A 21,845-nucleotide genomic window follows, 5' to 3' on the forward strand; every position below is an offset into this window, starting at 1 on the left:
CAGACACAATGCACATACTTCTAACTACAGTAACAAATCCAAGATGGATGACAAAGAATGCTGATAGATGAGTGTAAACTCAGTTACAATTATGAATACAAAGGAAAAAGTATTGGTGTTTATTCAAGTTCTGCAAATATAGTAGAAATAAAGACAGTTCGGGTACAAATAGTACTCTAGAGCTTGCAGATCACAAAGCCTCTACACCACTGCTAAGTCCAGTCAACAGAAAACAGATATAAACAATCCAGGGGCTGAAGAACTTTCTAGTATGTTGTAATTAATTACCCAAAGTCAGATTAGTCTTGCTAACAGAACTGAAAAAAGAGAAACTACTCTGGCTGATAATTTTGTTGTGAGAATAGGAGAAAATCTTAAATAGTGCAAGTAGACAGCTGGAACAAATGCAGAGTAGCATCGGTAAGAAGTTCAAAGAAGTGATGACTGTTCTTCCACAATATCAGAAAGCGTTAGTTAATAAATTGCAGCAAGATATGCTAGAAAGCCAAAATTATACTGCTGGTCCAGTTACTCAAGATCTTGCAGATTTTACAGAAGAATAAGATAATAAACTCACCAAGTTATCTTCATAAACAAACAAAATAAGACAGGAGCTTGAAGAATGTATTAATAATGTTGGAAGTGTTGGAAAAGAGCAGGGTACAAGTCTTAATTTGAAGGTGCAAGAAGTAACCATGAAACAGGGAATGTTAACAGCACAGATGACTCACATCAAACACCTGGTGACAAAGGACTGTTGTTGTGTGACCTTGAATGAAAGGTGTGTGCAGGTCCCAAATGGTGTGACTGGACACAACCACAAGAGATACAAAACTTTGCTGTGAAGCCAATCGAAAGTTTCAGCTGGCAATGTGTGTGCAGCAGTGACGCAAGTGATGATGAGTGAAGACAGGCACACTTTGTACAGAGCAGCAAATTAAACAGATTCAAACCCAATGCAAATGCCCATCCTGTTATGCTAACCATTTGGATCCTCTCATCACCCCCAAAAACTAGCTACAAAGGAGCAAACCCCCCCCCCCCTCCCACCCCGAACTCAGTGTCATCCATTAGCACCCTGGAATGGAACAACTCAACCACATCCTTCATCATCACCCCCTGAAATGAGGGATATCCTACCCAAGATCATTCCCACACCTCCTAAAGTATTGTTCTATTGCCCACCCAACCTCCACAAAATGCTAGACCATACCTATCCCACTACCAATCCCAATCCTTTGCCAGAGGGATCATATCCCTGTGGAAGACCCATGTGCACGAGCTGCCCAACCCCCCCCCCCTCCCCCTCCTCAGCACTTCATAAACCAGTCTGTGTCAAAGGCATATCCTACCCCATCAGAGGCTGGGCCACCTGTGAAAGCAGCCATGTCTTATACCAGCTCTGCCACAATCATTGCACAGCTTTTTATATCAGTATAACTACCAACCAGCACTCCCCATCGGGATGAATGACCATCACCAAATTCTGGTCAAGAGCAAAGTAGACCACCTTGTGGCACAACATGCAGCTGAACATAACATGCCCGATTTCAATGGTTGCTTCTCAATCTCAGTCGCTTCCAAGTCATATGGAGCCTCACTTCCACACCAGTTTTTCTGAACTGCGCAGATGGGAGTTATCCTTACAACAAATTCTCTGCTCCTGAAGTCATCCCAACCTCAATTTATAGTAACCTAATGTCCCCACACACTCCACCCAACAATTTTCACCCTCTCAGTCTTATCACCTCTTCCCAGTCCGCGTCACTGCACCCTCACTGTGCACCACTCTCTGCAAACACATACACCAGTCTTTCCCCTTCTCTGCTCCTTTCCTCCCCCCTCCCCCTCCCCTCCCACTCCTCCAGAGCCTCCCAATGCTGCACCTGGCATCCTTGTCTTCCCACCACCTAGTCCCTGCTCACTCCACTAGGCAGTGCTCATTTCTCTCCCACAACCGTATCCTGCTATCCCTGCTTCTTCAACATCCAACCTGGATTGTTGCTTCCATTCGACCCAGTTGCTTAATATCTGTGATGTCTTGGTTAGAATTAGTACATTGTCATTGAATGATTTATTGAATATCCAAATAAAGAAACTGATAGACAGAAGAACGACTTTCACGCATTTTATTACGTATATTAACAACTGAGTATTCTGCTTAATTTGCTTACTACATTTGATGTTTGATTAAAGAAAGAGGCTCTCAAAGGGATAAGTTTCATGACCATTCAACATTTTGAATAATAAGTTTCTACAAAAGGGTTTCTTTTAAATGAGCATTGGTTTAAACTACAAATGTTAGATTTAGTCTAATTATTTCTTGTGTCTGATGCCCATCTTCATACACATGTTAATGCATTTACATTATGTGTGAAGTAAATAGGATTTTTGTAACATTTATTTGTGTTTAATGCTTCAAAAATCTTCATGGTTTGCACATGAACCTGTTTTTTGCTCAAGTGACCGATGTATATGACTAAAGATACTTAAATCAATATTATGGTTAATATACCTTACATCTGATTAATATTGTATTTCAGTGATTTAATGTTTGCTTCTACAAAAAATCCAGTTAAAATTGTTAAATATGTATGTCAAAAACAGGAGTGTGTGTAGGCTGCTTAATGCTCAATGATTGTAAAAGTTTAAAGCCACAAATGAAGGTCTACCTGTAGAGCAGTGGTCAAGAGGATTTATTTTTGGAGATTTGATTTTGAGAAAATTTTACAATTTTGCAAAACAAAGAGAGATGGCACTTATAAGAGCATAATTGTCAATGCCCTTACTAATAATCAATCACAACATTTACTTCTGATGATAGCATACTGTTGGCCTTCTAGAATGTCCAGGAAGAACAGTTCATGCAAATAGGAGGTATGTCCTCTAATTAGATAGCGTATAGTTGGTAGATGTGGGAGAAGCAGTTCAATGTTGGACGGGTCACCGATAATGAAAGTGCGGTAACAGTGTTGGAGAAAGTTTAGTTGTTGAAGAAGTATTTCCATTATTAAGATTTCGAGGAGTATAGTGAATGGAGAAAGTGTTTCCTTATGTGTGGAAGAAGTTTTGTCATGTTTTCAAAGTTTCAAATGCTACAGTGGGTGAGAGATCTCAGAATATTACATGTGTGGCTGTCACTAATGCAACATGGAAGTTTAAATATTAATATACTCTGATTAAAATTACTTTATGATTGACAAATTGCGCTGGTGGAGGCAGTGTTTCTGGCATGCAGCCAGCCATACTTCACATGGCACTGTACATCCCTACAAAACAGGCAACACAGCAAATGTATGGCACTTGAGAAAGAGCTATGACTGGATGGTGGCAAGCCCCAATCATTCCATTCACTGAAATGTCAATCACAAAGTAATTTTAATCAAAGTATAACATGGCTGTCGATACTATTGGATACTGGAAGAGGTTATATTGTTAACCAGTGATTTAACTTAAACCTTCTGAACCTTTGGAGTTGACACTTTCCACTGTGGCTAGACGGAATTAGTGCTGCGAGACTGTTAGAGACAGACTAGGAACAATTAATAAAATATGTTTCAATTGAAATAAATGGTTTTAGTTTAGTCATAAGTTGCACTGAGAAATATCTACTTTTTATTTTTTGATGGTGACTAGTTGTGGACACCTGTGCCCATTCTCAAACAATCCGTACCCTAAATGTGACAAATGCAGGCGATAGCCCATGTACGGAAAGTGCTCCTGGAGTACTCAAAGTGGTACACGGCTGTTCTTAAGTCAGTGACACACTGCTTTGATTACTGCAGGTGCATGATTACTGCAGGTGCAGTTTCTGTACATGGGCTATGCTGTGGCCAACCCCGCCCACTTCATACATCGTAGTGCCTTCTGCACCGGTATCCCACTTCACGTCCAACCAACACGGGATGTCTACCATCACAAGGCGTACATTCATCAGGAAAACCTATGTCGTCTGTGTTGTCAACACAAATATTTACTGGTGCAACAACACAACACAACACCAGGTCTCCACCAAAAGTTGTCAGAGACCACTACCCATTTGCAAAGTCAGCAGAACAACTTCACCAGAGGTCGCAGCTAGCCCAGGAACTACTCTGATACGCCAGGCACGTGATCACAAATAGTTCCGGCAGATACATCTGTCAAATGGGCTTTATAGGGCAGTGCAATGCCGACACAGGGCATTTCTACGCACCACTTGTAAGTATACAGAGCTGCCACCCTGGCAGCCACGGCAGACGCTTCTTCTAGCTGGCCAATCTCTTGCAGATGGACTTAGTATAGACAACAAACATATTGACACTGCAGAGTTGTTTTATTGTGATCTCTCACTGTGAAGATTGGGTCTTTTCTATTATTATTTGTTGTTCTTTTGGAGATTGTATTACTGTTTCATTTTGGCGAGCCCAATAAATTGCTTTTGGACTTGTGTTTTCCACATTTCTATTCTGTTAGCGCAGATACTTCAATGGCGAAGAGTTGGTTTAAGAATTTCCCACACTTCCTCAATTGTTGTCCACTATGACAGATAGTACTCCAGGTATTGATGAACCCTCAGTGCGAGGCATAGTGCTGTTAGAAAGTATGCAACAAACGAACGAGCACATTTTTTCTCACTTCTGTGGGCCCAGAAGTTTATCACCTTCTGCAACAGTTGCACCCCTCAGCAGAACCTCATGTTCCCTCCTATGAAGTGTTGACTTCTAGCCTATTGGATGATTCTGATTCTCAGGTCCACGTGGTGGCGGCATCTCACAAGTTGTTCTGTGGTCAGAAGCTTCCCACGCAGTCTTACAGGGAATGGATTGCTAAGCTGCAGGGTCTCTCCCGTGACAGTTGTTTTTTTCTGTGGCAATCCCCACTGCAAGCAGCCTTATGGTTCAGCACTCATTCATGATATGATACTTGTCCATGCCCCAGATGATACCTTACAGACTGATCTTCTAAAGCTGAAAGTTCCCTTTTTAGACACCTGTTTATCCATTATCCATGCTCATGAGCAGTCCTTTCGCTCTGCTTCCACGCTGCAGTCCCGAGTGTAGGTCTTCTTCACATCACTGCAGCCGCTGCAGAAGCGCTGGGGGCCCCTCCTTGGGCCGCGCCTTCCCTCCAGGACCAGGCGCCAGTCCCCACCTGTGGCAACAGCAACGGCAGCAGCAACAATGGTTGCCCTCCTGTAGTCAATGTTTTGTCACACATCAGAGGCAAGAGTGCCTGTGTGTGTGTGTGTGTGTGTGTGTGTGTGTGTGTGTGTGTGTGTGTGTGTGTGTGTGACCTGTTTGGCTGCGGAAAGCAGGGTCACAGAGCAGAGGCCTGTCAGTTGTCACTGTTGATGCTTTGGACGCCTCCGACTCCGTAGTGGATGAGACGGACCTGCTGCCGCCAATTTCCTTCTTGCACCCGACTGCAGCGATCACTCTGACTGTGTGGTTGGATGGCACTCCTCTCCCTTTTCAAGTGGATACAGGATCCTCCTTCGCCATCATCGGAGGGGATTCCCACTGACATTTGGGTTCACTGCCATTTCGTCTGTTCCATGCTTCCCAAAAGAGCTACAGCAATGACATCATCAGACTACAGGGGAGGTTCTTGGCTCGGGTCCAGAACCTTACTCACGATGTCACGGCCCCGGTTTTGGTCCTCACCGCCCCCAAGGCTGCAAACTTGTTGGGAATGGATCTTTTTTTCTCACTGGGCCTCCAGATAATACATGATTCGGGCCCGGCTGTCCAGTCGTTGTCAGCAGACAATTAATTGCAGCAGTTTCTGGATGACTTCTCAGACGTGTTCTGTGCCACATCCCCAGGGTTCTCCGGGTTCGAAGCCCATATCGAACTCCTCCTCTCGGTGGTTCCGAAGTTCCACAAGGTTCGCTCAGTACCGTTCACCCTCTGTGACAAACTTCGCATTTGTGGGGATTTTAAGGGCACTTTCAACTCTTAGTCTGTTACTGACTCCTATCCCATACCCAAGGTTGTTGACATCCTGTCCAGGTTGGCTGGCAGCAAGATGTTTGCCAAAACTGACCTGTGGGATACCTCCTCCAGTTGCCTTTGGACGATTCGTCAAAAACGATCTAGGCAAGCAAAACCTCATTTCAGCTCTTCTGTTAAAACTGTCTCCTGTTCGGGGTTGCCAGTGCTCTGCTCATCTTCCAGTGCTATTTGGAAACATTGACAAGAGACATACTGGGGACAGCTAATTGGAGACTGTATTATTGTTTCGTTTTGGTGAGTCTAATAAATTGTTTTTAGACTTGTTTTTTTCCATATTTCTATTCTGCTAGCACAGATACTTCAGGCTATCACCTGTATTTGTCACACTTACGGCACAGATAGTTTGAGAATGGACACAGGTGTCCGAAACTAGACACCATCAAGAACTAAAAAATAGGTACTTCACAATACAACTTATGATGAAGCTACAACCATTTATTTCAATTATAGGGCAAGTTGCAGACCTATTTTTCACCTACAGCATGCTGTAAGTTCATAAAAATGTGCTCTCATAGAGTGCCTTTTTATTATTTCACAAATATTGTTAAATATAGACCTCTACAAGTGTAAGAAGCATTGCATAGGCCAGTTCAGGAATACACAGAATTCAGTAACCATTGACATATCTGGATGTAGCCACCACCCCTTATCTCTCATTCGTCTGATATCCAAGATAACTACACTGTTTTTATTCGAATTTTAGTATCGGGACAGTTAAGTAGTGTTCTTGCTATGTGACTTTGGGCAGCTGTCTTGAGGTGTAGCGTTGGTAGAGAAACGCGTTCGCATGAAACAACTTAAGTGTCGTCGTTTCACCTATGAGTTATGCTGCCAAGGCAACTTCCAGGGTGCCGATGAAGGGGGACCACATTCACCTCAAAATTAGTGACAGGTTGCAATCTGTTTGCATCTCCTGAAGAACAGCAAGAATGTGAGGACTGGCCTTCTGGCCTCATCCACTCACCCTACGAGTGGACAAGTGGCTGCTCCTTCACCATGGTCTGAGCATGCACATGGGGGAGGGAGTTAGCTATTATCAGGAGCTCCAATGTTAGATATGTTATAGATCCCCTAGGGGAAATAGGATTCAAGGTCAGAGCTGGAAAGATGTCCAGTGCACCCTCAGAATGCCTGCTGGAGGGCCTAATTTGAGACATTCAGGTCGCCCTGTCTGCTGCTATCGAAAATGCAGCGTGCTATCATCTGCAATTTGTGACTCATGCCAGCACCAAGGACATTTGTTGCTTGGGCACTGAAGCCATACTCAGTTCCTACAGGCAGCTGTTGGAAGTGGTGAATGTTGCTGGCCTGGCTTGCTGGCTGAAAGTAAAGCTTAAGATTTACCATATTGTACCCGGGACTGATAGGGGTCTTTTGGGTTTGAGCTGAGTGAATGGTCTCAACCAGAGGTACCCTCAATTCCATCACAGTCTCGGCAGCAGATTTCTGGATGCATGTTATGGGGTGTAGAATTGTAAGGTCAGGGGTGCTCTACAAAGAGGGAGCACCTACATGCTTGGCAGACTACATGTGGAGTTCAGATGAAGGATTTTAGGCTACGCATTAGTTTGAGTTTCTGTGATGAATGCTGGCCAGTCAATGTGCTGAGCAAAAATCAGATCACAAACATAGTAAAGACCCTTCAAATGTCAAGATGTTAACAGTAAATTGACAAATCATTCACAACAAAGTACCAGAATTCACTGCCCTTCTGTAAAGATACCCCGCTCAAATTACTCTTGGAACCATGAGTTGGATGAAGCATCAAGTAGAAAGCTCTGGAATATTTAACGAGGCATGTAACATAAATTGAAAAGACAGGTTAGAATCACAGGAAGGGGAGAGATCACTGGAATCAATAAAAACATTATGTCTATGGAGATCAAAATTGAGCCCAACTGTGACGTTTCTTGGATGTGAATAACCAGCCTACTTGAACTCAAATTAATCATCACACTTTTTACTGGCCACTTGATACCTCTCTAATGATTGTACAATCAATACAAGAAAGTCTATGCTCACTGGTGCAGAAGAACCCTGTCCATGCAATTGTGGAGGTGACTTTGACCTACCAAGTAGAGACTAGGGTATTTATGGATTCACTGCAGATAGTATTGACAGACAGTCTTGCGAAATGGTTCCAAACACTATAACTAAAAAATGACTTGAGCACGTAGCTCAACAACACACCTGTAATGAAAATACATGGAGTTACATGCATCTGATGACAGCCTGTCTGGGGTATTGCAGGCTGGCCACGGAAGCCGCACCTGCTGGTTGAATGGGCCTCACGGGACTGCACTATGCCCCCTCTTTTCTTTGCTGGTTTTATCCTGAAGGCTGTATGGAAATGTGAGTCTTGTCGGCCACTGCAATTTGAGCAGTGAAATAGGCATAATGAGTGTAACAGTGAAGTTTGAGAACGCAACAGCAGCAAGAGTGAATTATTCACTTCCACAACGAGTGTTTATTTATGACTTCTATGTGCAGACAGTCAGCTTATACTGTTCGGAGATTATTTGCACAGAAGTTTCCAGGTATTCAAGTTCTGAGTCGTGATGCAGTTCACAAATTAGTGAATAAATTTTGTGAAACGGGAAGTGTTCAAGACAAGAAGTGTAAACGGCGATGTACAGTGCTCACAGAAGCTCATTTCAATGACATTGCATACCACCTGGAAAATTACCCTAAGAAGTCTCTTAGTCATCTTTCGCAGAAACACAAATATTGTGCATCTCTGTACAAAGAGGTGTTAAACTGCTTGGGCTAAGAGCCTATAAAGTGACAGTAGTACAAGAACTTCAACCTGGTGATTCTGCGCACAGGGTTAAGTTTTGCCAATTTATTTTAAGACAACTGCATGACAGTGAAATGGATCCTTACCTCATTCTGTTTTCAGAAGAGGCTTGGTTCCATTTATACAGGTATGTTAATTCCCAAAACTGCCGACATTGGAGCACAGACAGAACTGTTGTGCTTCATGTGGAACCCCTTCATGATCAAAAAAATAGAGATGTGGTGTGCAGTTAGTGGTGACAGAACAATAGGACAAATTTGTTTAATGACACAGTTACAAGTTAAGGTTATGTGCAAAACATTTTGTGTGCGTTCTTTAATGAAATGCATGACAGAAGCTCTGCATTTTTTCAACAAGATTCGGCAAGGGCTCATACGGCTAATGTTTCTTTTCATGCAATTCACAATTTGTGTGATGAAAGAGTGATTAGTAGCAATATCTGTCCCACCAGACATTCTGATTTAACTATGTGCGATTTTTATTCGTAGGGCGCACTGAAGGACAAAGTATACACAACAAATCCTCAAACAATAGAGGAACTCAAACACTGATTGACTGAGAGAATTACATTAATAATAATTTCTTGAGTAGATGTCAGAAATGCTTGAAAAATAATTGCAGGCCATTCCAGCATCTGCTTGCATGACATGGATGAGTACAAAATTTATTTGCTTGTATTTTAAATGTAGTCATGTCGTACCGCAGCAGTACATGGGCGACACGGCATCTGATTGCCGGGCAATGGAGCTATCGCTGCCCGGCATCTACTGCGCCACACAGGCAGTCTTCAGATAAACTGAACACCCTGTATTTTAGACCTGTTATCTACAAATGGGTCTGACTTTATCGACAGTGTCAGTATAGACAGGGGTTAATAAACGCAATGTCATAAATCTATCAAGAAGTTTTGTTGCTGGAAAGAGTAGATAAGCAGTTGTTAGTGTCCTACTTAGACAATGAATGGATGTTGTTTAGTTCCAACATGATGGGTGTAGCAGAATTATGAGAAAAGTTTCAACCGTTGAAAATCGCACTCTAGAGAAGAATATGCCAGCTAAGTGGATTATGGGCAGAAAATACCAATCACGGTTTAATAACAAATACTGAAAATCCTGACAAAACAGTGATTGATGCATATTCTGTGAAAAAGAGTACACAAATGTCAACAGGCAAAATTTCCATCAGATATTAAATTAGATTAGATTAATACTAGTTCCATGGATCATGAATACGATATTTCGTAATGATGTGGAACGAGTCGAATTTTCCAATACATGACATAATTAGGTTAATTTAACAACATACTTAAGTTAATATAACAACTTTATTTTTTTTGTGTGTTTTTTTATTTTTCTTTATTTTTTATTTTTATTTTTTAATAATTTTTTTCTTAATTTATATCTAAAAATTCCTCTATGGAGTAGAAGGAGTTGTCATTCAGAAATTCTTTTAATTTCTTCTTAAATACTTGTTGGTTATCTGTCAGACTTTTGATACTATTTGGTAAGTGACCAAAGACTTTAGTGCCAGTATAATTCACCCCTTTCTGTGCCAAAGTTAGATTTAATCTTGAATAGTGAAGATCGTCCTTTCTCCTAGTATTGTAGTTATGCACACTGCTATTACTTTTGAATTGGGTTTGGTTGTTAATAACAAATTTCATAAGAGAGTATATATACTGAGAAGCTACTGTGAATATCCCTAGATCCTTAAATAAATGTCTGCAGGATGATCTTGGGTGGACTCCAGCTATTATTCTGATTACACGCTTTTGTGCAATAAATACTTTATTCCTCAGTGATGAATTACCCCAAAATATGATGCCATATGAAAGCAATGAGTGAAAATAGGCGTAGTAAGCTAATTTACTAAGATGTTTATCACCAAAATTTGCAATGACCCTTATTGCATAAGTAGCTGAACTCAAACGTTTCAGCAGATCATCAATGTGTTTCTTCCAATTTAATCTCTCATCAATGGACATACCTAAAAATTTGGAATATTCTACCTTAGCTATATGCTTCTGATTAAGGTCTATATTTATTAATGGCATCATACCATTCACTGTACGGAACTGTATGTACTGTGTCTTATCAAAATTCAGTGACAGTCCGTTTACAAGGAACCACTTAGTAATTTTCTGAAAGACAGTATTGACAATTTCATCAGATAATTCTTGTTTCTCAGGTGTGATTACTATACTTGTATCATCAGCAAAGAGAACTAACTTTGCCTCTTCATAAATATAGAATGGCAAGTCATTAATATATAATAAGAACAACAAAGGACCCAAGACTGACCCTTGTGGAACCCCATTCTTGATAGTTCCCCAGTTTGAGGAATGTGCTGATCTTTGCATGTTACGAGAACTACTTATTTCAACTTTCTGCACTCTTCCAGTTAGGTACGAATTAAACCATTTGTGCACTGTCCCACTCATGCCACAATACTTGAGCTTGTCTAGCAGAATTTCATGATTTACACAATCAAAAGCCTTTGAGAGATCACAAAAAATCCCAATGGGTGGTTTTCGGTTATTCAGATCATTCAAAATTTGACTGGTGAAAGCATATATGGCATTTTCTGTTGAAAAACCTTTCTGGAAACCAAACTGACATTTTGTTAGTACTTCATTTTTACAGATATGTGAAGCTACTCTTGAATACATTACTTTCTCAAAAATTTTGGATAAAGCTGTTAGAAGGGAGATTGGGCGGTAATTGTTGACATCAGATCTATCCCCCTTTTTATGCAAAGGTATAACAATAGCATATTTCAGTCTATCAGGGAAAATGCCCTGTTCCAGAGAGCTATTACACAGGTGGCTGAGAATCTTACTTATCTGTTGAGAACAAGCTTTTAGTGTTTTGCTGGAAATGCCATCAATTCCATGTGAGTTTTTGCTTTTAAGCAAGTTTATTATTTTCTTAATTTCAGAGGGAGAAGTGGGTGAGATTTCAATTGTATCAAATTGCATAGGTATGGCCTCTTCCATTAACAGCCTAGCATCTTCTAATGAACACCTGGATCCGACTATATCCACAACATTTAGAAAATGATTATTAAAAATATTTTCAACTTCTGACTTTTTGTTCGTAAAGCTTTCATTCAATTTGATGGTAATACTGTCTTCCTCTGCTCTTGGTTGACCTGTTTCTCTTTTAATAATATTCCAAATTGTTTTAATTTTATTATCAGAGTTGCTGATTTCAGACATGATACACATACTCCTGGATTTTTTAATAACTTTTCTTAATATAACACAGTAGTTTTTATAATTTTTGATAGTTTCTGGGTCACTACTCTTTCTTGCTGTCAGATACATTTCCCTTTTCCGGTTACAAGATATTTTTATACCCTTAGTAAGCCATGGTTTGTTACAAGGTTTCTTACGAGTATATTCAACTATTTTCTTGGAGAAGCAGTTTTCAAATGCATTTACAAAAATGTCATGAAATAAATTATATTTTAAATTGACATCTGGTTCACAGTACACCTCATCCCAGTCTAACTGCTGTAGGCTTTCCCTGAAATTTGCAATTGTTAAATCGTTGACTGAACGTACTACTTTGGAGGACTGTTTAGTATTGCTGAATGGAGCTATGTCATATATTGTAACTAGCTGTGCACCATGATCAGAAAGACCATTCTCAACAGGCTGAGCATTTATCTGGTTAAACTTATCTTGGTCTACAAAGAAGTTATCTATCAGTGAGCTGCTATCCTTTACCACCCGAGTAGGAAAATCAATAACGGGTGTCAAATTGAAAGAACCGAGTAATACTTCAAGGTCATTTTTCCTATTACCCTCTTTCAGAGAATCTACAATGAAGTCCCCACAAATAATAATTTGCTTCCCCCTGTCTGACAGATAGCACAACAAGGAGTCCAAATTTTTCAAAAATAGATGAAAATTTCCTGATGGGGACCTATATACAGTTACAATTATAAATGTGCCTTTATTTAATTTAAGCTCACAGGCACATGCTTCTATATGTTTCTCTACACAAAACTTTTTTGTTTCTATACTTTTTGCACAATGATAACTTTTGACATATATGGCAACTCCTCCTTTCTCCATATTTTCTCTCATTACATGTGCAGAGAGCTTATAACCACTTACATTTACCTTATCCATATCAGTAACAATGTGATGCTCAGACAGGCATAGTATATCTATTTCACTCTCAGCTTCTAAATCTTCTAAACAAACCAGAAGCTCATCTACTTTATTCTTTAAACTCCCAATATTTTGATGAAATATACTTACATTATTTTTAATTATACTTTTATGAGAACCTTTCCTTATTCTAACATTTGCAGTACTCTCCTGTCTGAGTTTCTCATTGTGCTTAGGCCTAGTTCCTATACCAGTGGTCACATGGTGTTCAGAGAGGCAGATTATGTCAACTGGGTTGGGTGACTTTAATTCATCAATGCAATTACCTAGGACTGAGATACAACTTGGTGGAGATAAAATTTCTGGTGATTGGTGAAAATTTATAATTGGTAGCTGTGATTGGTGATCTAATGTGCTAGAATTGTGCTGTTTAATTTCTTTCCTAAACTGAAGATTTGTTTCAATCCTGACCTCTCGTAGAACTTGACATCTTTCTGTCTTACCTATAATTACATCATCATCTTTACCAAGAGTTTTCTTTCTTCAAGAGACAGAAAAACACAGGTTATATCATAATTACATCATCATCTTTACCAAGACTTTTCTTTCTTCAAGAGACAGAAAAACACAGGTTATATCATAGTGCCCACCATCTGGTTAACGAATATTACCTAACTGTAATTATAGCTCAATGAGTTCTGTATTTTTGTTGAAACTACTAAGGTGTTATATGTTAATCATTGGATTTTTGTACAGATAGCTGAAATAGCCTTAGACTGAAACTGTAAAATAGTACACAAATAAAGAGAAAAGGAGAGCTGCAGGCAGTATCAAATCACTCAAACAAAGTTCTGAATTCCTTTCTTGTAATTGCTACAAGCAATAATGTATTCTTGGTCTCCTTAATTCTTCCCTTTGTAGCCTAAGCTAGTAAGTTCTACTGTCCAATTACTTATGAGCTTCTTGGATTGAATTCTTTTCTGAGTCATCTCCAAAATATTACTTCTTGACAAACTGAACATATGAGATCACAGCATCTCCTGGAGATTTTCACTGATTTGAAAAATTGTATCTGTAGTTATGTCTTCCGATCTGACATTACTGCTGCAAACTGAAGCTCACAATTATGCAAACTTTTCCTGTTCCAGTACCAAATCAGTTTGCTGTATCAGGACGAGCTGTAATGTTTCCACTATTATATAGCAATTTAGTAGCACTCCCTGCATTGGCAAAAATGACCAGCATCACTCCTTAAATTATATGAAAATTGGAGGTGTAGAAGGAAAGAACAGAGACCACACAGTCATATAAATTGATAGGCCTAGATGGGCAATGAATCCACCTTCTTCAGTGCAGATGCACAAGTACATCTGATCTCCTGTGGGAATCTCAGAAGAGTGAATATGGAGGAAATGGATGGGGTCTGTCAATAGGGGGCGAGTGAAAGGCGTGTGGACCGGACGTGAGGTGAGCTGAGATCGTAGGTGCAGTTGCGATAACACTGTGTCCCGCATGGCAAAGTGGTTACCACACCTGCCTAGTAAGCAGATCATGGGGGCAAATCCTGGTCAGGTACACATTTTCATTTGTCACCACCGATTCCGAATAATGTCCCAATGCAGCTGACAGCAGTGATCCCTCCCCTTTATTTTCCTTTCCTTTCTTCCCCTCTCCACCTTCAACTTACATATAATGTATAAGATCTGTGGATTCTGCATGGTGTCTTGTTTTTTGGACACGTCTGAAAGAATAGACATCACACATTCATATAAAACATAACGCTTTAAATTGGCTGTACTGAAACATTCCACATTAAAATAATGTGGGGATTGCTTGCATTAATTTAAGTACCTGACAATCTGTGGCAGTTAAAACATCAGTTCATCTTAACAATAAGATTGCGTGAATTATACAGTTAGGAATAATTGTTTACTTAAACGAAAAATATGATTTACAAATATGAATTTGCAAACTGCACTTTTAAACAATAATTTTAATTAATCTTTAAGGGCAATTCAATGGTAAAACTATCAGTATAGTGACAACAAACATAACAGATATGCACCAATATTCTACAACAGATAAGTTACTGCTTCAAATATTTGTTTTCTGTCCATTTGGACTGTGAAGACTACTGTGTACTAAAAACTATTACGTACAGTTTAAACTGTACCATGAAACATGACTTTTTATTTTATTATTCTTTCTTTAACTACTTATGTGGAGCATAGGGTTGCAACAAAGGATCACCACCTTGTTCTGTCCTGTGTTAGTATTTTCACTTCTTCTCAACTTATTCCTTGCTGTTGACCTTCTGCTTCAACTGATCTTCTCCACATCATTCTGAGGTGGCCTCATGTCCATCGTTCCTGCAGGATCCAATAAAGTGCTTCTTTCACAACATGTTTAATTGGTCTCCTCAGTGTATGTTCTAACCATCGCCACTTCCTGTTTCTCATTTGCAGCTCAACTGGCTTCTGGTTAGTTCTTCCTCAGAGTGTTTCGTTAAAGATGACATTCGGCCACCATATCCCTAGGATGTTCCTCAGACATCTGTCATTGAATGTCTGCAGTTTATGGATTAGCTGCTTTGTCACTTTCCATGTTTCACATCCATACAGAAGCACAGAATTTACATTACTTTCAGATATGTGCAATTTGCTCCTTAATGTTATTTCCCTTGATCTCCAGATACAGTGGAGAGTTGTAAAAGTGTCTTTGGCTTTGGTGATGCAGCTGTTACTGTCGTCTGTTGCACCACCATATGGTGTAATCATGCTTCCAAGGTATCAAAACTTATCCACCCTTTAGATTACCTGGCTCCTAATCTTAAGCTCTGCGGTGTTGTTATCATTTGCTTTTTTTTTGTGCATTAGTTTTCAAACTGACTTTCTAATGAAACATATGACACATTATGAAACATAATCATACTTTAATTTTTAAAACAGTATTTAGTTGTTAAAAAAATAAAAATCATCTGATAAATTGCTACACTGACACAGTTTTACATGCGCTTTCATAATTACCACAAAAACAAACAGAATGTGCCAACATTCCTTAATTTTAACTGTTGGTCATAATCACTAGGCTGCAAAAGGCAATGTTACAACGAAATGAGAGGAGTGCCCTAAATTACACCATGGTGAGGTTTAATGAAACCAACTAGGGTGTATCTCAATGTCCAATTCAAATACTGATGACTTGCAACAATTAGTTATGATATGATATCAACCTTTATGGAGTTTATAAAACATGCACGAGCAACATAGGTGTCTATAACTGAAGACTGTAAAAGTCTAGAGTAAGGTTTTATCCAGTAGTGTATGTTAAATGACTGCTGATACACAAGAGTGCATACAAGATAAACCAGTCACTATATTACACATGAAAATGTATCTGTCATTTGAGGGAGGATTTTTAATAACAAACAAAACTATTTAATAGGCACTGCACTCATCCAATCAATTATTACCTGATACTAAGTACTCATTTAAACCAAAGCTCATCCTTCTGTCACCAAATAAAAAAATTTTTAAACTGAAAGAACATTAAAAGCATTACAAACTGGGAAGTACTTGTGCTGGAGGAGGAAGCCATGTATTAGAGATTACAGCCAACGTGCAAGTGTGTAAGCAAAATGTATAAATATTTTGTGAGATTTTGCAGTCATTTTTAATGCACTCAAAAACTGATGTTAATCTTGACCATTGTATTTATTAATTTTACACTGCCTTACGTGTTTTGGCCTTTGTCAAGTAAGGATACAAAATATCTGGACTGTTGAACAAGATACTTCATACCTATGTTAGACAAATTCAATTTTGTTTTTCCTAAGAATGTGTTGTAAATATTTTGAACCTTTGAGACGGTGCGAAGCAGAAACACATTAGGCAGTATAAAATTAGTAGATACGGTGGTCATGATTAATGTAAGATTTTGAGTGAAAACTTCATGTCTGTTTCATGGCTGATGCTGGATGGAGACCGTCCGTGGTCTTGTGGGCTTTATGTATCGCAGCTTAGTTACACACATCCATCCACGTTTTCCTATTAATACGTCACTTTATGGCTCAACAGCATAGTAATGGCATGCAAAGTAGTGACACACTGCTCTACGGTCACCTCTCCCCAGGTCTTGCTTGCCACTTCACGAGCTATTTCATTTCAATGAATTCTCACATGTCCAAGTACCCACCACAAATCCATAATCTTCACTTCCTGCTGAAAACGGTAATGGTGTCATCGGTTTTTTGGACTGTTTTGTTTAACAAGTAAAGGTACTGTATGGAATGAATAGGAATTGGAGTAGATGACGAATTTCATGTTTTAATTATGTTTCAGCTGCTCTAGTGTCACACAATCTTTAGCATCAAGAGTTCTATTCTCATTTGGAAGATAATGAAGGGGAAAATAAGTATGTGACTTAAAATTTTCCACTAAATTTAAAAATGCCTGGGGTGTCTGCAATAACCAAGTAGGAGATTTATTTCAGTTCAGATGTAGAACCTAAATGCTTTCATATGATGAGCTCAAAATATGGTAGTGCAAGTACTGGGATGGAAACTGTACCTCTCTCCATTCTTAACTTACAGAATGACTGCACAACCTAACTTATTTGCCAAGAATTAAATCTTCGTGGACTACAAAATCATTTAATAACATTTGAATCCTCTAATTAATAACAACAGTCACTTCGAACATACTTTTATGGGAGTAGGAGACCTTAACAGCTGTAGTAAAAGAGGATAGTATGTTAGCAGGGAGAAAGCAAAAGAAAGAGATAAATGCCTTTTCTGTAAAAATATGAGCAGATTGTGACTCAGAATGCTCTGCAATTCATTTTTTAATTATTTCCCACAGAGCCCATTAAGAAGGATAACCTTCAAGGATGTGGAGTGAGTCAAATGACTGGTGCCTACTCCAGCCAAATGTAACCTAGAAAATTATTAGGAAAACAGCTTCGTTGAAAATATTGCTACTTCCTCAGCTACATGAATTAGTTGCTGTTTACCTTCTACCTTCTATTGATTGCTTAATATTTACATAATTACATTTGTAGTTTTCAAACAAAATAGTTAACTACATTTGTAACAGCAAAAGTTTCCTTACAGTATACTACTACCTGTCATGCGTCTTTACGATGAAGACTGCTACAACGAACTTTCTGTCCTTGAATTTAAGCATTCTGATCTTTTGTAGACTAAGTGGATAATGTGGTATTTTTTAATCTCCTTTTGAATTGGTATGGATTTCTAGTTTATTTCTTTTTATTTTTATGCTCGAAGAGCATATTCCACATATTTGCACCATAGTACCTATCTCCACTCTAAACTCCAGACGAGGAGGAAAAGTATATATGGAAATTATTTTTATGTCTATTGTTGTATCAATCATAGTTTGGCTGAAACTGATTTTTATAGTCAACAACAAAAACCATTTAGAACTAAAGATATTGGAAAGTGACTGTAAGAATTCAAGATCATGAAAAAGGCCCCTACAAGATGTATTGACTATCTACTTTACAAAATATTAAAATATTCTTATTGCTTAGTTCCGTTGTAATTGATTTATTTAGGTAAATTGCCTCTGAAAATAATTTCATAACGCAACAGTGAATGAAAACATGTTAATGAGCCAACACTCTTGTCTTTAAGTCAACAAAATGGGAAACGACACATTTAAAACACGAGTTCTCTCTCTCTCTCTCTCTCTCTCTCTCTCTGAGATTAAAATTTAAACTGTTTGCTGTGAACCAGTTGAAGTTTTGAGCAGCTAACAGCTTGAGCTGTGTTTGTTAAGGTTGATGTGGACCCTTGTATGCTTGCGTCAGCAGCAAAAATTGCCATTTTTGAAATGTCCTTTAACACTAGGACCGCCGAGTGGTCAATTTGACCACTTTTTATATTTTAACATGTTATTTTTCGGTCAATTTCTAATCTATGCTGTTGTGAGTTAATGACTTTTCCTAAATGTTTATGTAGATCATATAAACAGTCCAATATTTATTGTGTGTGTGTGTGTGTGTGTGTGTGTGTGTGTTGGAGCTTATGGGCACTCAACATCGAGGTCATCAGCGCCCTGAGACACATTAAAAGGAACGAATGTGGAGAGACCTAATAAAACTGAAAATTACACTCAAAGAAAGCAGGAAAAGATAGAAAATACTACATAAGAAAGTAAAACCGAAGGAAAGGGAAAACATAGCAACAAGAATGCCACACAAAATTGTCATTGGCTGGCCACTTACATAAAATATGGGCGAGCTTGTCACACAGTGAGCAAATTAAAATCCTCTCCCTAAAATCTTTGTAAAAACATTTGACAGGGCACAGAACTTTAAAACTTTAACCACATTCGTCCGAGTGTTGCCTAAAAGAGATGGCAGGTCCGCTGGCAAGTCAGCCGCGGCCCGCTGGTCAGAAAATAAAACACAATCCAATAAAACGTGGCGCACAGTGACCTGAACGTCACAAGCACCACACATTGGAGGGTCCTCCCGCCGGAGCAGGAAGCCATGCGTCATAGGGCTGTGGCCTATTCGAAGCCGCATGAGGAGAACCTCGTCCCGTCGATGGGGCTGAAAGGAAGTACACCACACATGCGTTGTGGGCTTGACTATAGGGAGCTTATTGTCAGTCACTTCCAGCCACTCATCCTCCACCGACGCATGACTCGTGAGCTCAACAGCGAGGTGAGTGCACGCAAGGGGACAGCACACTGAGAGACTTGTGGATCGAGACACGCCTCCTTGGCTGCGAGATCTGCCCTTTCATTCCCAGAATATTTATTTCATCTTCATTAGTTTTCTTTGAATGACCAATTATACTTAAATCCGCTGAGTTGTCACTTTGACCAAATTACATGTATATTTGAAAACAGATTATTTAAAGATTGTTGTGCGTCACTCCCCGGATTTATTCTTAGCACTCGTCAACAATGTACTAAATATGTTGGTTACTGAAGTTTATTGGCATTGTTTGAATTTAAAAGCTCAACAATGCAATATGTCATTTATTGTTTGCTATTGGGTTTCGCATAAACAAGACTGATTATTTGAGTATTGGTCTCAGAGCAGTAGACATGGCTCAGATGTCACAGCGATACAAACCACGGCTATGGCCACTTTCAGATGAAGAAATTGTCACACTTTTGTATGAATCGGATGCTGAACATGGTCCTGAAGTTGAGGACCTTGTGGAAGATTCTGCAGATGAAGATTACCAACCTGTCGCTAATGTGGAGAGTGACAGCTCCGAGACTGAAGATGAAGGTAATTTACATTCACTTATATTATTATTATTATTATTATTATTATTATTATTATTATTATTATTATCATCGTTACTATATGAATAATGATCACTATTATAATAGAGTTGACACTTCTACTGCTACTTCTGTTACTACTATTTTATTGTGTGGTATGTTATCTTTATAATGAGTTGTAGCTTTCTAATTGTCTCTTTCCTCTCGCAGCTGCTGAACCAGGACCAAGCAGTAATATAAACAATGCTAGAGAAGGACCTACCCTGGGTAAAAAAAGAACTGCACCTCCTGTAAGTGGACCAATACAGAATCGACGTAGAAGACTGGCTCAAAACTCCTGGGGAAGGACGGGATCATGGAGTGGACTGTAGCAGACTTCGGTGTTACTACTCCAGGTAGGATAGGTCAACAGAATACATTGAAAGAAACACAGGGACCTACTCCACACGCAAAGCGGCGCGTCTCAAATGATAATGTTTCGAGTGCCTGGCGCCTTTTAGTTGATCGATCAATGTTGAAACACATAAAGAAATGCAAGAAGCAGAGGCACAACGGCTTCTTGAAAATGATTCCTGGAGTTTGCATTTAGAAGCATTAGATGTATTTGTTGCTTTATTATATGTTCGTGGTGCACTAGGTGCCAGTTTGGATTTCAAAAAGACTGTTCTTCTGAAAGAGCAATATACAATTTCTGCCTACATAATGGAGTCTTTAAACAGTAAAATGTCACCAACAGGAATTTTCTGTGACTTATCCAAAGCATTTGCTTGTGTGAACCAAGAATTATGTTACAGAAATTACAATTCTACGTTATAAATGGAACAGCATATGAATGGTTTAAGTCGTGTCTACAGGTGTTGCACAGGGTTCGAACATGGGTCCCCTTCCGTTCTTGATATATGTGAATGACCGTCCTTCTTATCTGAAATAAGGAGCTAAACTGCAAAAAGGTTTAAGTGATTTAAGGGGAAGTTTCCCCACTTCATCTAACTGGGGTGAAATTACATTAGGTGTTGCACAGGGTTCGAACATGGGTCCCCTTCCGTTCTTGATATATGTGAATGACCGTCCTTCTTATCTAAAATAAGGAGCTAAACTGACACTGTCTGCTGATGACACAAGCATCATTATTAATCCAGTAAAAGAAACTCTAATAGAATATGATACAAATAATGTCTTTGGAAAAGTTATTAATTGGTTTTTTGCAAATGGGCTTGCTATGAACTTTGAAAGAAAAAAACAGTACATCCAATTTTCTACTGCAAGGAGTACAGTTACTTTAATAAATATAACACAACAACAGAAGTCAGTAGCCAGGGTACGCATCTGTTGAAAAGGTTAGGAATTCTTACAGCAGCCTTACAGTATTTTCATTCAGTAATGAAACATGGACCAGTTTAAATACAGCAGTGACACGATTATAACACCAGAAAAAAGAAACACACTATCCTCAAATTAACGTATCTTTGGCACAGAAAGGGGCAAAATACGTGGCTGTAAAACTTTTCGATAAATTACCAGGTGAAATAAAATGTCTGACAGACAGCAGTAATAGTTTAAAAAATAAACTGAAATCATTTCTCCTCGACAACTCCTTCTATACAATAGATGAATTCTGGAATGGGAATAAATAAATCAATAGGTATACTACATGCATTTTGGGCCAC

At 39.1% G+C, this 21,845-nt stretch overlaps 1 protein-coding gene across 1 annotated transcript in view; it reads right to left on the reverse strand.

Moving 5' to 3' along the window:
• LOC126094498 (uncharacterized) overlaps positions 1-21,845 on the reverse strand; it is a 146,839-nt gene that overhangs the window by 28,493 nt on the left and 96,501 nt on the right. The window lies entirely within an intron of this gene.

Source organism: Schistocerca cancellata, chromosome 1, assembly GCF_023864275.1.
Source record: "Schistocerca cancellata isolate TAMUIC-IGC-003103 chromosome 1, iqSchCanc2.1, whole genome shotgun sequence".
NCBI classification, from domain to species: domain Eukaryota; kingdom Metazoa; phylum Arthropoda; class Insecta; order Orthoptera; family Acrididae; genus Schistocerca; species Schistocerca cancellata.